This window comes from Populus alba, chromosome 19 (genome assembly GCF_005239225.2).
Source record: "Populus alba chromosome 19, ASM523922v2, whole genome shotgun sequence".
Classification (NCBI taxonomy): domain Eukaryota; kingdom Viridiplantae; phylum Streptophyta; class Magnoliopsida; order Malpighiales; family Salicaceae; genus Populus; species Populus alba.
Window position 1 is genome coordinate 2,678,312 of NC_133302.1, and position 19,242 is coordinate 2,697,553.

The window sequence follows — 19,242 nt, forward strand, 5'->3', positions numbered from 1 at the left end:
GGCATCAAAAACTAGGCTGTAATTCTTAGTTGTTCTCCTATTAGTTGAGAGAGGTTGTAATTCCCACATTACTAGTAAAATCCTTCTATACTTGCCCGTGGACGTAGCCTAATTGGGTGAACCACGTAAATTCTTGTGTGTCTCATTTCTCGTTTTATCATATTCTTTGCCTTTTATCTTGTCGGGTTTGCATGCCAGTATCCTATCAGAAGACGTCAACTGTGCAGTGCTGGGGAGTGCTGCTGCTGATGGTTATTTCTTTGCTCTGTTGTGGCTGTATGTATGTTTGATAAAACATGAAAACTACAAGAATAAATATTTAAATAATAAAACGAGAAAAAATAACATTTTTTTATTCCCAGAGGAACGCGGAAAAAATACTGAAACAGTGGGAGTGCATGGTGTGCAGATACTGGAACGGGACAGGCTGCAAAAACAATGGAGGAGCATGACATGCAAGCGGAAATGAATTATTTTTAAAACATTTTTAAATAAAAAATATTAAAAAAAAAACCCTACATAAATAGTTAAATGCTATAACTATTTGTAAATATTTTAGATGGCTTTGTGTTGGATTGTTAGTACGTTTTAAAAAATCCGTTTATTTTGGTCAGGTTATTTTCACTATTATTAACGTTTTTGTTTTCTTTCTTATTTTGGTGGTTCTATGAAGTTTCTTGGAGTAATTTTCCAGCAAGCACTAACTGATTGCATTAATGTTTTTGCCGTGGGGGACACACTGAGCATAAAGACCGCTTTATTGGTCTATTTTTCAACGTCTTAATTTAGGGGGGGAAACAACTGAAAGCCATAAGAATACACCGATAGCCTCTACTTGCATCATTTTGCATTTGTATCAAATTGATTGATATTTATTTATTTATCATCTTTTAGTTTGTATTAATTTCTCAATTGATTATGTCTGATTTGAAAATTAATCTTAATCTCTCAAAAGTGTTATTCCTTATTATTCTTTCAAAGTTCCATGGAAACATTAAATAATTCTTCACCTAATCTTATCATTTATTTATGTAAAATAGAATGGGTTAAATTTAAGGATATCTGTATTTGGAATGTTTGTCGATATTTGGGATTTTTTTTCCGCTTCTATTTTCCACTTTTATCTTTATTTTTCGCATCTGAAACGTTTTTTCCTTGATGCAGCTGCGCGCATGCCAAGAAAGTTGAAAATCATATCCCAGGTTTATCACCAGGAAATTTCCTGTGTAAATTACTTGAAATTTCTAGTGAAATTTCCTGGCAATCAAGGCAGGAATACTGAGTCAACCTAAAAATGGACTAATCAAATAATATATTCAAATAAAATCAGCCAAGTCAGAGACCCCAAACAGTCCCTCTGTTAATAATTCATTCAAAAGAGTTATACAATATTTTTATTATTTGGTTCATGGGAAACTTTTTAATTATATATTTAAAACCTAGCATTATGTAATTCTAATACTATATTTTGAATAAATTTAGGGAAGAAATTATAATATAATTTGTAATTAAGTTCTTAGAAAATTTCACAAACAGATTCTATATCTATCTCTTTCTTATTCTCCAATATTTTCATCCATCTTTTATATTTATTGATTAAAAACATATTTTTATTTCTTTATGTGTTTTTTTTTCTTTTTTACTAAGGATATTTGACTTCATTCTATTCTTCGAACTTGTTCTCTAAATATATAACTAGTATCATTTATTCAAATTAATTCTTATTTTCTTGTTAGTATCATCTAATTTGTTATCTATCTATCTATCTATATATATATATATATATATATATATATATATATATATATCAGAAAAATAAAATATTCTCTTATAATTTACATGATGTACAGCCCATTTATTAAAATTATAATATGTTTAAAGATAATTGAAAAACTTTAATTTAGTCATTTTTTATAAACGATCCCATTATTAATTATGTATAATATCTTTTATTAATTTTATTTCAAACATTGTTTATAGTATAAAATAAGCCATTATTCAATATAGATGATTAATAATAAATATAGATGAATAATAATAAATTTTGTATAATTTGCAGGGGATTTTCTTATTCTCGTTAGTTAATCCTGATCGAGAAAAGCCTCAACAAACCTTTATTTTGTTATTTTGAATTGACTAAAAAGAGTTCATCATCTTTCTTGCAAATTATTAGGAATGCAATAATTATAAAAGAGGTAAAAGGGAACACGTACGTAGAGAAAATTTCTCAAGCGTGTATTGGTAAAGATCGAGCTGGAATTTCTCAAGCGTGCATTGCAACAACTGGGCTATATGATTTTGCAAATTTGATGCCGTGTAGACTCATGACATGTGGACTTGCTAAATGGCAGCATTGAAAAAACAGGATTGCTCATTTCGATCAGCAAATACTTGGAAAGTCAGTCAATGCAAGTCAGTCAATCAATGATAGTTTTTCAATACATGTACATGAAAAAACATAGGAAATTTCCTTTGTAATTTACTAGAAATTCTAAGTGAAATCTCCCGTCAGTTGTATTATCTTTGGTCCCTAGATTTACATACCGTTATCTTTGATCCTTATTGTGTTATTAATTTTAGTCCAAAGTTCTGATTGAAAAACCCAAAACTGTCCCTAGATTTACAATTCATGCAAAAGAGTTATATAGCATCTCTTAACTCTGTTGCTTCTCGTAACATTCCTAGAAAGTAAGCCATTATTCAATTTTGATGATCAATAATAAATATCGATGATTAATAATTAATTTTGTATAATTTACACAAAGTGAGGTTCCAAGAAAAGCCTCAACAAACCTTATTTTGTTATTCTGAATTCACTAAAAAAAAAATTCATCATCTTTCTCGCAAATTCTCAGCAATGCAATAATCATAATTATAAAAGAGATAAAAGGTAACACGTAAAAGTTATTCCACTAACTATTCTACTAGAAAAATATGTAAAAGTTATTCTATTACTAATGACCACTTATAGTCAAGCTCTTATTCTCCTTTTCCACATCTGAAAAGTAGGTCACCGGACGTGGTTGTCATTTTGTCACAAACAGTATTTTTTAATTTTTAATTATTAGCAATGCAATAATTATAATTATAAAAGATAAAAATGTAACATGCGGGGAAAAAAAGCAAGGAAATTTCTCAAGCGTGTATTGGTAAATATTGAGCAGCAAGCAAATTCTTTAGCCACGTGTTGATCGATATTGAGCTGGAATTTGGAGTGCTAATTTCGAGGTAGTTGCTGATGGCGTATAATTATAAAAAAAAAAAAAAAAAATTTAGAAGCATGGTTCAACTGTCCTCCTAAGTAATTATAATGTAATAAGACTGTGGTCCGTGGATGCAATATGTTGTTGATATCTGAGTTGAATTAGATTTATTTTTAACTGAATCAATGTGGCCTGGGCTTACCTAGAAGGATCACTGAGTTAAAATAATCTGGTGTTGCCTAGGTGAGTTTGTAGAGGAAGAGCGACTTTCAAGAACAGGATATGAAAAAAGGCGAGCGGAAAAGATAACTCGGTGGCTGGGTCAAGTGAGTTCGAGGACGGGGTGACTTGGCATACATCAAGTATCTTTACCTGTACTCAATGAGTTGATGCCATGACAAAAGCAGAGGAAGACGATGGAGAGAGAAACTATAATGGTTAGGTTTTATAGGTTTGATTTAACGATGGGTAGGAAGACTTGAAAAGTAGTTGTTTTTGCGGTGTAAAAGTATTTAAAAAATATATTTTTATTTTAAAATAATTTTTATTATTTTTAAATCATCAAAAAATTAATTAGATGTATTTTTTAAAAAAATATTTTAAAAACCAAACTTATTCTAAAGCACTGTAAAGTGTAAACAAGGTTTTTTTTTTTTTTTTCCAGTTAAGGAATTTGATCAAACACTTGATACGCTTCATTAAAAAATTAACAACAGGATAAAGGGATTTTGTGGGCGGCAAGGGCCTAATGATCACTGCTGCCAACTAATAGACATGGGTTTTTCCTATTTCATCTCTCGGTCCGTTCTTAGATTTACCAGCACCACAAACACCAGACCATCAATCCTTTGGATTTTATCAAGCATCCATGGTGAATAAAAAGTGTTCTTATTATTTTTCTATCCTTCGAATGAAAGGCCAAAAAGCAGTAAAAAGCATGCAATAATACATAGAAAAATCTTATAGCCAAAACAAACAAGACTTTCCTTATCAAATCAAGTAAAGATGCTTTATGAACTTTCCTGTATATCAATAGTTTTCATCAATTATCTTAAATTATAATATTAAATGGTGAAGAACCAACTCAAATGCAATATCCCAACTAATAATCTCTTCTTGAAAAAACAATTTGTTTCTAACTAAGATCAAGAATTTCCATCTTCTTGAAAATACGTCGAAGAAGTGAGAAAAAGAATGAAACAGTATGCATCAAAAGCAATCTGATCCGTTTTATTTTTTTCTATTTTGTTGCTATTGTGGTCAGAATTTTAAGAGATTTGAAATTTTTTATTGTTATTTTTATCTGAAATTATTAATAAAATATTTTCCATCAACATTTTCATTTCTATCTGTCTATTTACTGGTATAGTGAATGGAATGTGCCAGAGAGTGTTCTTTGGTTTCAGCTAAGAGCCTTTGTTTTACAAAGTATCCATGCACAGAATAGTCCAATGATACCACCGCAGAACAGGAGGGGAATTCAAAATTTGGGGAAGTTCATTGAATTATCTCCAACACCTGGCAAGAAATTTGTACAGAAAATTCCAAAAGGCAAATACAAGTCAAGAAATATAATTTGCTTCTTATATAAATTGCACATGCTTTCTCGAGGCTTGATTTGGACAAGAAAAGGTCATCATATAAATTTTCTTAAGATCCCATTAAGAGAAATTTGATTTTCGTGAATGAAAATTAATCCAACCATTTCTTCATCTTGAGAAAAATTAAACAAAAGACGAGGAAATTTACTTGCTAGTTTTGGAGTCAAAGTCTCGTAGACATGCTAGGTTAGTCAAGGTTTGGGCAACAAATTTCTCTTTGCATATTTGACTGATTGGATCATTTTAGAGGCTGCCCTGGCCATGTCATGCATAGCCCATAATAAATAGTCATAGCAGATATAATACTTTTACTACTCTTTAGAGCTTGGTCGATAATGGTTACGGTTATTTTTTAAATAATTTTTTGTATTAAAATATATAATAATAATATTTTTTATTTTTTAAAAAATTATTTTTAATATCATCAAAATAATTTGAGAACACTAAAAAATATATTAATTTAAAGTAAATAAAAAATAAATTTTTTTATTTTTTTTTCAAAAGTAGTATCATTTATACCAAAGATACACAGTATTTTTTTATATATATATATTTTGAATATTAAAAAAATTAATCCACTGCTATTCTACTAAACTTGAAAATTATGTAAAACTTATTCTATTACTAATATGGGAGTGATACTGTTTGTCTTGGTCCATATATAAGGGGATCTTTTGGCAATAGTATTTAAAATACAAGGTTTGTCTTACTGGGAAGATAAACTCAAATTTTTATTGAAGATGAGAAATTATTGTTGATTAAATTAAAGATAAAATCAAGCTGTACAAGCATGTATAAAAATTTACATGTTTGGGTTTAAAATTCTCAAAATTAACTAGAGAGTGTCATGGACATCAATCCATACATTGGGAAAACTTTCATTTATTTAAGAGTGGTTAAAATTACTTCTCAAAATATTTTTTAATTAAAAGTGTATTAAAATAATATTTTTAAAATTTATTTTTAATATAAACACATTAAAATGATTCAAAAAAAATTTAAGAAATGTAATTTGATTCCCAAAAGCATCCTAAAACTAAATTTAATCTTGTCTTATCCTATTTTGTTGAGTTCTATGTATGGAGATGATAGCATGATTTATAAACGGTTATACAACTCAATCTAGACAAATAACTCGTTCGTAATCATGGTTAAGTAATTTATTTACTTTGCTCAACAATCATGAGTTATTATTTAAGTAATCAACTAGTAAGGCATTTTGTTCTGTATAGTTATTAATTAAAATAATTTTTTATATGATCAACTGGACTAGGGATTTAAGGGATGAATATTATGTTCCAATATGAATATTTATTACATCCAAAATAAACATCTTTTACTTGGCCATGAACTAAGCTTTTATTGGCTTGAACTAAATTATAAGCTCTATAAATAATAGGGACTAAGTAAGTGTAGCTAAAGATCGATGCCACGCTTGAGAAGGAAGAACATGCAGGTGGAGAACTAACCTTAATAGTAATTGGGTTAGGACAGTTAAAATAATTGATTTTTAATTCAGTGTAGGAATATTTAAAGAGATATGATATATGCGAGAACAAGAAAATCGAAGTAGATAACAACCTGTTAATAGAGCTTGCGAGGATGTAATTGAAAAAAATAAAGTTTGGTGACCGAAATGAAAATAGATAAAGATACCAAGGACCAAGAAATAAAACATTGGCTATGAGCAGTGACATGAACAGTAAAGCGACAGAGGAGGTATGAAAGATTTGTTTCAAGTTTCGTTTGTAATGTAGTGGTAAGACTGAGGAGGCAACACGTACGATGTTGATGCCTAAGCTGAATTAGGTTCATTTTTAACATAATCAATGTGGCAGTGTGAACACTAACTTTTATTTGTTTCTTTTTGCCAAAGTCTAAGATAGAAAGCTCTCATCTCAATAAGTTCCCACTTTCACATTCAATAAATGTAACACAGTGGAAGACTTGAAAATTACTTGTTTTTGTGATGTGAGAGTACTTAAAAAAAATAATTAAAAATATATATATTTTTAATTTTTTTTTTCCAGTCAAGGAATTTTATCAAACACTTTGCCAAAGTCATTAAAAAACTTTTTATTTGTTTCTTTTTGCCAAAGTCATTACCAACCCATTGCCAACCCACGTATTTAATTCCTTGTTCCTTTGAATTCAATTCCTTTTTGCTGGAATGAGCTGTAGTGGCGAAATTGGGGGTAAACTGTAGTAATAGTATTTGGAAATATAATATGATATTTTGATGATTTAATAAAGAGATTCTTATAAGAGATTATCTAAAATGCTTAGGGTTTTCTCAAGCCATTTTCAGATAAAGAATATTATTTCTTGTAAATTATTAGCAATGCTATAATTATAATTATAAATGATAAAAATGTAACACATGCAGGAAAAAAAAAAAGCAAGGAAATTTTTCAAGCGCGTATTGGTATTGAGATAATTTTGAGGTAGTTGCTGGGGGAGTATAATTATATATATAAAAAATATTAATTTGGAGTGCTAATTGTGTGTTTCTTCTTGTGCAAGAAAAATTTAAAAGAAATATCACCTCGACAACGTACATTCTTACATTCTTTAAGGTGTAGGAGTCCAAATGAATCCCAACCGTTGCTTTTATTCTCCACTGCTCAACGAATTTGGCATCTCACCAGGAAGGAACCGGATGCGATGCACTGAATATATGCACAGTCCCAATTCCCAAGTGGACCACAGTCGCTGCTTTTATTCTTTATAATAATGTGATAGGAATAGCAGTTTGACAATGAGCATCCTTCTCCACGGTAACTCATCCAATTTGACAATGAGTATAACATATTCTTTTATAATAACGTTACTATTATTTAATTTGTTATTACTATATATATATATATAAATATTTTTTTATAATTTATATGATGGACTGTTAACCGATTAAAACAGTGATATATTTAAAAATAATTGAAAATCTCAATTTAATTATTTTTATATACAAATCCGGTTCAATAGTTTATGTTAGAAAATAAGTCATTATTCAATATTGATGACCTATAATAAATATCATATCGTTGATTAATAATAAATTTTATATAATTTACAGAGAATTTTTTTAATGCCACGCTTGAGAAGGAAGAACATGCAGGTGGAGAACTAATCTTAATAGCAACTGGGTTGGGAGGGTTAAAAAAATTGATTTCTAATTCAATGTAGAAATATTTAAAGGTATATGATATATGCAATAACATGAAAATCGAAGTGGATAACAACAAATAGAACCGTGTTAATAGAACTTGCAAGGATGTAATTGAAAAACAATGAAGTTTAGTGACCAAAACCAAAATAGGTAAAGATCTCAAGGACCAAGGTCATTGTGAATTGCATTTGCTGCCAAAATGTATCCCACCGCAATAATCTCCGGAAACATACATTAAAGAAATAAGTGCTTTTCCTGACAATGAAACAACATGGTCAATACTATTCTCGTCGAAAATAATCTCCTCCCGAGTTCTGCAGATTAACACCCTTGCCTTGCTGCTGTCAAATCTGTAAAAGTGCTTTCAGCATTATCAATTCCAATCAAACAGCCATAACGAGCTATAACTGCTTGAAAATCATCTTTTGCCCAGAATGATAGAGATAAACCAAAGAGATCAACCCAGCTAAAGCTATCAACAACAATATCAGCTTTATAGCGTCAGTAAAGATGAAATAAGAGTTTATTAACCAAACCTCAATCAAAAAAACTTTATAGCGCCAATATAGGTGAATAAAAACGAAAAACTGAAGCATATTTCTTTTTTATCTTATTTTTCTCAAATTTCTGTAAGGAAAAAAAAGCAAGGAAATTTCTCAAGCGCGTATTGGTAAATATTGAGCAGCAATCAAATTCTTTAGCCACATGTTGATCGATATTGAGCTGGAATTTGGAGTGGTAATTTTGAGGTAGTTGCTAATTAAAAAAAAATCATTTTTTTTAGAAGTAATAATTGTCAAAGAATAAATTACTGAGCTGGAATTTAGAGTTGTAACTTTCGTGGTGGCTGCAGATATTGGAGTATGAGTGTTCTTTGGAGTACGGTTGAATTGATATTCTGAAATAATATCCACATTCACACGATAACAAGGGACGAAGAGATATCAAGCTTCTCTTGTCATGTTTGTCGATATTTGGGATTTTTTATCCCGTTTCTATTTTCCACTTTTAACTTTATTTTCCGCATCTGAACGTCTCGAGGCAGCTGCGCGCATGCCAAGAAAATGAGAAGATACAAAAGGAAAAGAAAAGAAATTCTTGAAGTTTGGGACTTTAGTGAAATTGACTAATCAAATAATATATTTCAAATCAAATAAGCCTCTATGTTAATAATTCATTGAAAAAAGTTATACAATATTTTTATTAGTTGGTTCATGGAAAACTTTTTAATTATATATTAAAACCTAGCATTATGTAAGGATATTTGACTTCATTCTATTCTCCGAACTTCTTCTCTACATATATTATAATAGGAGCTGGTACCATTTATTCAAACTAATTTCTATTTACGTGTTGCTATTATTTAATTTGTTATTTGCTATATATATATATATATAATCAGAAAAATAAATATATTTTTTTTATAATTTACATAATAGGATGTACTGTCCACCTATTAAAACCATGATATGTTTAAAGGTAATTGAAAAACCTTAATTTAGTCATTTTTATAACTGATCTCATCATTAATTGTGTAATCATGTCTTTTATCAATTTTATTTATGCTAGAAAATAAGTCATTATTCAATATTGATGATCAATAATAAATATCAATGATTAATAATAAATTTTGTATAATTTGCAGAGATTTTTTTATTCTTGTTAATTAATCCCTGAGCGAAGTTCCAAGAAAAGCCTCAACAACCTTATTTTGTTATTTTGAATTCACTAAAAAAAGTGTTCAACATCTTTCTTTCTTTAATTATATATTAAAGAAAATGCAAGGAAATTATTAGCAATGCAATAATCACTTTGATTGAACTATTTTTCAAAAATATTTAGATTAATTTTTAGTCTTATATTTTTTTAAAGTATTTTTAAATTGTTTTGATTTTAAAAATTATTTTAATATATTTTTAAATAATTTTTTTAAAAAAAATACCTTACTTCCCTCCGGACATTAATATTTATTTTTCACACGGTAAAACTAAGAAGACCATTTCCATGCAATTGTCTAATCTGATACTGTCAAAATCAAATGGTATAAATTTCCCAAAGAGACTGATTAGGCAAAAAGTTATGACTTCCCAGCGATACTCTTTACAGATATTCTGAAAGTAGTAGATGTTATTTAGAGTTTGAGATTTTTCAAGGAATAGTACAGTTGAAAAAAAAGTTAAGTGTTTTTTAAAATATTTTTTTAAGAAAATATTAAATTACTATTTTTATATATTTTTTTATTTTTAATGCACTAAAATAAAAAATAATTTTTTTAAAAATATATTATTTTAATATATCTTGAATTAAAAAGCATATTGCATCTGTTACCACAAAAAAATATACGAACGTAATTAGTTTGCACTTTACAGGTAATTAGAGTTGAGTTTTCCGGTGAAAAAAAATATTTTCTAAATTAATACAGCTAAAAAAATAATCCTTAAATTAACACAATTATATAATACACACAAATACTTTACAAATTTCATTTTTTCTTCCTGCAGATCCTTTGCAAAGTTTCCACAACAACTGGGTCCACGCGTTTACAAAAGCTCTCATAGTGGATACGATGGTGATGGTCCTCATGGACTGCTACTGCTTTTGCTTCTCACTAATAGCCATGCCAAAAACTTTGTGATATTTTCCACGTCAATAAATTAGATTATATAGTTACCTAACAAATAATAAAATGAATACCCTCGAACTCTTTTATTATTATTATTATTATTTTATCTTTATAGCCTAAGGCGATGTTTGTTCCCCGGAAAATAGTTTTTCAAGAAACTATTTTTCTAAATTTTCATGTGTTTGTTTGCCATTAGAAAAGTTGGTTAATGGAAAACACTTTCCGGTCAACGGAAAACACTTTCTAGTCAACGAAAAATATTTTTCGGTCAATAAAAAACACTTTTCAGTCAAATAAAAATTTGGTTTGGTTTTCAGGAAAGTGTTTTCCCTTTTAGCTGTGTTTGTTTTCCGGAAAGTGGTTCCTGGAAAATCACTTTTCAAACTTTCTTGTGTTTATTTTTTATTAGGAAAATTGGTCAACGGAAAACACTTTCCAGTAAAAGGAAACTTTAGCTTGGTTTTCAGGAAAGTGCTTTCCTAGAAAATTTGGGCGGAAAATACTTTCTGGAAGTTGTGAAAAATTTAGAAATATCATTATTTGCTGATTATATCAGATTTGATCCTCAAACTTTTGATTGCTATATATATTTTGTTTTTAATATTTATTTTTCAATTTCATCTCTTAAAATTTTATTTTTATATTAACTTTGGTCCTTATTTTTATAATTTCTATTTGCTTTTTTTCCTATCATTTTTTTTATTGAAATTTTTTATCTATCAAATTTGGTTCTCATTCTTTTGATTGATACTTATTTTATTTGAAATAATTTATGAAATATTGATTATTATTATTTTAATTTCTTCATCTTTCATTTTTAAAAAAAATTTTAGATTTGATCTCTATTATTTTGATTATTATTTATTTTATTTGAGATAATTTATGAAATTATATTTTTTTTTCAATTTCATTCTCATTCAACTTTTTAATTTGTATGATTTATTCCTCATTATTTTAATAAAACTTGAGAAAAATAAAATATTAATAAGTTATTTTCCAGCTCATTTTTCATGACATAACAAAACAGTGGAAAATGTTTTCCAACTAATTTTCCATTACTATACCAAACATCGGAAAATACTTTCTCGAAATTCATTTTCCCGGAATTCACTTTCCTCGGAATTGACTTTCCAAAAAGAAACTATTTTCCAGCAAACAAACGGGGCCTAAATTAATACCCAATTAATTTTTTATGAAGAAAAATTAATTTATATTATTGTTAGCATAATTTTTCAAATTAAAGCATTTTTAATTTAAACCTACACAATTACACATTGAAATTTAATTGTCGGTAATTTCGTGGTAGGCGCAGAAGTGACTTAGTGCCCGTTTGGGATTGCGTTTGAAAAGCGCTTGTCATAAAATTTGAATTTTTTTTGCTTGGAATTAATATGTTTTTGATATTTTTCAAATCATTTTGATGTGTTGATTTCAAAAATGATTTTTAAAAAATAAAATAATATTATTTGGCATACTTTTTTGAGTGAAAAACACTTTGAAAAGCAACCACAACCACACTTCCAAATACGCTCTTAAAGTTTCCATGATAAAAAGAAAATAGAAGGAAATTGAGAAAGTTTATTGCAAATTATTAGCAAAGCAATAACTGTCAAAGAGCAAGCAATAATTGCTAAAATAAATTATTGAGCTGTAATATAGAGTGGTAATTTCGTGGTGGTCGCTGAGGGAGCATGGGTTTTGTTTTGGAGTCCAGTAAAATTATATTTTTAAAAGATTTTGAAATTTGTTATTGTTTTAAATTATTATTATTATTTATTGTTCTAATATATATGATATTAAAAATTATTTTAATACATTTCAAAAATATTTTAAAATATAAAATCTATTACACTCTCAAATTAAATTGTATATATCTTGTTTTATAGCATCTAATAGTCTTTAGCTTTCTTGCAAATACTTTTGCAAGTTAATCAGTCAATAATAGCTTTTCTAATAATGTACAAGAGAGATCACAAGGAAATTTTCTCCCTAAATTGCTAGGAAATTTCGAAGCAGCAAAATACTTAGCAAGCCAGTCAATCAATGATAGTTTTTCAATTTATGCACGCTAAAAAGCACAAGAAATTTCCTTTGTAATTTACTATAAATTATAAGTGAAATCTACAGTCAATGCAGTTGTATTATTTTTGGTCCCTAGATTTACATAATGTTATCTTTGGTTCTTATTTTGTTATTAATTTTAGTCCAAAGTTCTGATTGGAAAACCCAAAACTATCCATAGATTTACAATTCATACAAAAGAGTTATATAATATCTTTATTATTTGGTTCACGAGAGACTCTTTAACAATATTAAAAATTATATATTAAAACCTAGCATTATATAATTCTAATACTATATTTTTAATAATTTCAAGGAAGAAATTGTAATTAACTTCTTTGTAGTTATTTTAAATTGAAATTAATTTAAAAAAAATATTCATCATCTTTCCATCGTTAATATGTTAATCACAGCTGATTTTTTTTTCATACATTTGTTATTTCTAGTTTTTCACATATAGCTTTAGTTCACGTCACAAATTATTATTATTATTTTGATAGATGTAGCATATGATAAATGAGATTTTAATATAAGAACTATTGGGATAATAAATATTTTCTCAGTTTTTTTTTTAATTTAGATTAGAAATTTTAATATTTCTTATTCAGTATTATTAAATCTTATTCAGTATTTCCTTCTAGGATACAACCTCCTTGACTATGTTAATGGAATTTCCCAGTGTCCCATATAAAATCCCTCGAGGCCCATTAAAGACAACTGTAAGTCTTCAACCAATCGGTACACTCAAATGCATTATCAACCGAAATGCCAATTTCCTGATCAAATAGGCCATATAGCCAAGTCTTACCCACGACTCCATTGATCAGAGGTTACGAATTTATATTTTCAAAAAAGCTCTTAACTCTGTTGCTTCTCATAACATTCCTAGAAAGTAAGCTATTATTCAATATTGATGATCAATAATAACTATCCATGATTAATAATAAATTTTGTATAATTTACACAAAGTGAGGTTCCAAGAAAAGCCTCAACAAACCTTATTTTGTTATTCTGAATTCACTAAAAAAAGTTCATCATCTTTCTTGCAAATTCTTAGCAATGCAATAATCATAATTATAAAAGAGGTAACTATTCTACTAAACTTGAAAAATATGTAAAAGTTATTCTATTACTAATGAGTCAATGACAACTTATAGTCAAGCTCTTATTCTCCTTTTCCACATCTGAAAAGTAGGTCACCGGAGCAAATTCAATGGATATCAAGTTGTTTACATCAATAACAACCACTTCCAACGTGGTTGTCATTTTGTCACCAACAGTGTTTTTTAATTTTTAATTATTAAAAATTATTCCACTACTATTTTACAAAACTTGAAAAATATGTAAAAGTTATTCTACTATTGTCTTGATTCATATATTATAGAGTTTTTTGACAATAGTATTTTAAAATACAGGGTTTGTGTTAATGATAAACCTAAAAATTTTAATGGAGATGTGAAATTGTTGTTGATTAAATTTCTATTTTTATTTTTTATTCAATTGCTTTTCTAGTTTTTTATTTAAAAAATAATAACTTTTCTATTTAGTTGTTTCTATTTTTATATTAAAAAAAACTATAGTAATAGTATTTGGAAATAGACTTTGATATTTTGATGATTTAATAAAGAGATTCCTATAAGAGATTATCTACAATGCTTAGGGTTTTCTCAAGCCCTTTTCATAGAAAGAATATTCTTTCTTATAAATTATTAGCAATGCAATAATCATAATCATAAAAGATAAAAATGTAACATGCGGAAAAAAAAAAAAACAAGGAAATTTCTCAAGCGTGTATTGGTAAATATTGAGTAGCAAGCAAATTTTTTAGCCACGTGTTGATCGATATTGAGCTGGAATTTGGAGTGCTAAATTTCGAGGTAGTTGTTGATGGAGTATAATTATAAAAAAGAAAAAAATTAAAATTTTTAGAAGCATGATTCAACTGTCCTCCTAAGTAATTATAATGTAATAAGACTGTGGATGCAATATGTTGTTGATATCCAAGCTGAATTAGATTTATTTTTAACTGAATCAATGTGGCCTAGAAGGATTACTGAGTTAAAATAATCTGTGTTGCCTCGGTGAGTTTGTAGAGGAATAAACGTGTTCAGCTGGAGCGACTTTCAAGAACAGGATATGAAAAAAGATGAGCGGAAAAGATAACTCGGTGGCTGGGTCAAGTGAGTTCAAGGACGGGGTGACATGACAAAAGCAGAGGAAAACGATGGAGAGAGAAACTATAATGATTAGGTTTTATAGGTTTGATTTAACGATGGGAAGGAAGACTTGAAAAATAGTTGTTTTTGCTGTGTAAAAGTATTTAAAAATATATTTTTATTTAAAAAATAATTTTTTATTATTTTTTAAATCATCAAAAAATTAATTAGATGTATATTTTAAAAAAGATATTTTAAAACCAAACTTGGTCTAAGGCACTGTAAAGTGTAAATAAGGTTTTTTTTTTTTTTTCCAGTTAAGGAATTTTATCAAACACTTAAAAAATATATCGAAGAATATAATTTTAACAGTAGATTTATTTTTATTTTTATTTTTTATTTTATGTATTTTAAATTTATTTTTTAATATTTTAAATAATAGATTATATCTAATTTGAATTAGATTTATTTTTAACTGAATCAATGTGGCCTGGGCTTAGCTAGAAGGATTACTTTGAGTTTAAAATAATCTGGTGTTGCCTCGGTGAGTTTGTAGAGGAATAAGCGTGTTCAGCTGGAGCGACTTTCAAGAGCAGGATATGAAAAAAGATGAGCGGAAAAAAATAACTCGGTGGCTGGGTCAAGTGAGTTCCAAGGACGGGTGACTTTGACAGACATCAAGTATCTTTACCTGTACTCAATGAGTTTATAGGTTTGATTTAACGATGGGTAGGAAGACTTGAAAAGTAGTTGTTTTTGCGGTGTAAAAGTATTTAAAAAAATATATTTTTATTGTAAAATAATTTTTATTATTTTTAAATCATCAAAAAATTAATTAGATGTATTTTTTAAAAAAATATTTTAAAAACCAACTTATTCTAAAGCACTGTAAAGTGTAAACAAGGTTTTTTTTTTTTTTTTTTTTTCCAGTTAAGGAATTTTATCAAACACTTTTGATACGCTTTCATTAAAAAATTAACAACAGGGTAAAGGGATTTCGTGGACGGCAAGGGCCTAATGATCACTGCTGCCAACTAATAAGACATGGGTTTTCATATTTCATCTCATACCCATGATTAATTAACCCTCAGCAATATTCAAATATCATACCCAGCACCACAAAATTATTAGTTGCCAACTAATAGACAAGGGAATATTGTTAAAAAATTAACAACAGGATAAAGGTCTGTTCTTACATTTACCAGCACCAAAACACCAGACCATAAATCCTTTGGATTTTATCGTGCTAAAATCAAGCATTAATAATGAATAAAAAATGTTCTTATTATTTTTCTATCCTTCGAATGAAAGGCCAAAAAGCAGTAAAAAGCATGCAATAATACATAGAAAAATCTTATAGCCAAAACAAACAAGACTTTCCTTATTAAATCAATTAAAGATGCTTTCTGAACTTTCTTTCCTGTGTATCAATAGTTTTCATCAATTATCTTAAATTATAATTTTAAATGGTGAAGAACCAACTCAAATGCAATATCCCATCTAATAATCTCTTCTTGAAAAAACCAATTTGTTTCTAACTAAGATCAAGAATTTCCATCTTCTTGAAAATACGTCATCATATAATTTTGACAAGAAAAGGTCATCATATAATTTTCTTAAGATCCCATCAAGAGAAATTTGATTTTCGTATATGAAAATTAAATCCAACCATTTTCTTCATCTTGAGAAAAATTAAAAAAAAAAAAAAGACGAGGAAATTTACTTGCTAATTTTGGAGTCAAAGTCTCCTCTTAGACATGCGAGGTTAGTCAAGGTTTGGACAACAAATTTCTCTTCAGCTAGGCCTACCGCTTGGCATGATGGACTGACAGGATCATTTAGAGGCTGCCCCGGCCATGTCATGCATAGCCCATAATAAATAGTCATAATAAAAAAACATCACTACTACTTTTACTATTCTTAGAGCTTATTTAATGTAGTTATAATTTATTTTTTAAATAATTTTTTATATCAAAATACATGTTGATAATATTTTTTTACTTTTTAAAAATTATTTTTGACATCAACACATCAAAATGATTTAAAAATACTAAAAACATATTAATTTGAAGTAAATAAAAAAATAATTTTTTTTTTTCAAAAACAGCTACACAGTATTTTTTTTATATTTTTAATATTAAAAAAATTAATCCACTACTATTCTACTAAACTTGAGAATTATGTAAAACTTATTCTATTACTAACATGGGATTGATGCTGTTGTCTTGATCCATATATAAGGGGATATTTTGGCAATAGTATTTTAAAATACACGGTTTGTCTTACTCGGAAGATAAACTCAAATTTTTATTGAAGATGAGAAATTATTGTTGATTAAATTAATAAATGAAGAAATATCAAATAGATTCTTAGAGTAAAGTTCATTAAGACTTAGCAAGTCAGTCAATCAAGATAAAAAATATACTCAAATCAAACATATAAAATATATTATTTTTCTTGTTATTTTTGGATTATTTGCTTGATTTTACTAGTTATTCTCAATTTATTTTTATTAGATTTATTTGGCTATTATATAAATAATTGATGTTTTATTTTTTTAAATAATTGAATTTTTTTTACAATTTAAAATTATAATTTTAATAAATTAAAAAACTCTAATTCTTTTAGCTTTTCTCGCAAATAAGTTCCAATTAAATCAGTCAATGACAGTTTTTCTAATAATATACAGAGAAAGAAAAGGAATTTGGAGTGGTAATTTCGTGGTGGTCGCAACAACTGGGTCCCACACAATAAAAAAAAAGAGGATAAAAGGATATGCTTTCTATTGATTATTCATTTGCAGGCCGAGAAAGCACCACGAAACTAGGAATTTCTAGTGCTAATTCTGAGTCAATGCAAGTCATGAATTAGACCAATAAAATAACATATTCAAATTGAATCAGCAGTTCCTATATGTACATATAGACACACTCGTCAATGAATTTTAAATTATAATTTTAAAAATTAAAAAACTTTAATTCTTTAGCTTTCTTGCAAATACTTTGCAAGAAATCAGTCAAAATAGTTTTTTCAATTCATATATAGGAGAAATTTCCTTTGTAAAAGTACTAAAACTTTTCGAGTGAAATTATCAATACACTCTCTCCAGCTGTCCCGTAAATGACATGATTTTCCATACGGCTAACTAAGAAGACCCTTTACTAGTCTCTCTTTTTCCTTCTTCCTTTTTTGTTAATCTTCCTAACACATAAATTATTTTTTTCACATCAATTCTTAGCTATTTATTGTTCTCTCTTCGGTGTTTATATATCAAAATTAAGTTTTTTACCAACCAATTCTTAACAAAATCATCCATATATAAATAAATGCATTCACAAGACGTTAAAATCTCCCATCATTGATATTGAATACATAAAGGGTTGTATTCATGAAAAAACTCCTTTTTTAAACATCTATTTGAACTCAAAACCAATATAACAATATGTGAATAATTAAACTCACTTGTCAATTTCAATCAACACATTAAATAAAACTAGGTTGTCAATTTCAATAAACACTTGAAAATATAAATTACATCATGGATAATAATTAACAACCAGGTTGTCCAATATAAAAGCGGATGGAAAAGATTTCAAAGAGCATTCAATAAAACTTCCAAGCTTGGAAAATGATCTTAACAAATACATATCAACATGTCAAATAGAAGTGCTGTGCTGATTTGGAGCAACTCTAAGCATCTCCACGTAAAATGATCTTGTACTCTCACGTCAATTCAAGTTTTTTGTATCCTAAAAAGCCATCAAATTCAATAGAACTTTCAAATTTGAAAAGAAAGTTAAATGTGCATGATTGTACATGCCTTTTGTTATGACTAACAACTCAATTGTCAATTTCAATCAACACATTAAATCATACATGAATATAAAAACAAAAAAATTAAATACTATTTTCTTAGACTACAAGGATAAATTAATTATTTTCTAAATTAGATTATTGTCAATTCAAGTTTTTTGTTTTAACAATATTTATGTTTTTTCTTTATTTAATAATAGTCCAAGATTTATTATTAATTGATGTTTGGTGCCATGAAGCTAATGACAAACTGACAAGAAAAAAAAAAAGTTGTATATATAAATAAATAAAAGCCAAAAAAGTAGTAAAAACCATGCATAAATACATAGCAAGATCTTATAGCCAAAACTAACAAGACTTTACTTATGACACTAATTAAGGATGCTTTCAGAAATTTCCTATGTATTATTAGTTTTCATCAATTATCTTAAATATATCATAAGATTAAACAATGAAGAATCAACTCAAATAGTATATCTCAACTAATAATTTCTTCCTAGAAAACCAATTAATTTCTAACTAACATCAAAGATTTTCATTTTTTGGAGAATACATAGAAGAAGTGAGAAAACAAAATGAAACAATATTTATCAAAAGTATAAATTACATCATGGATAAT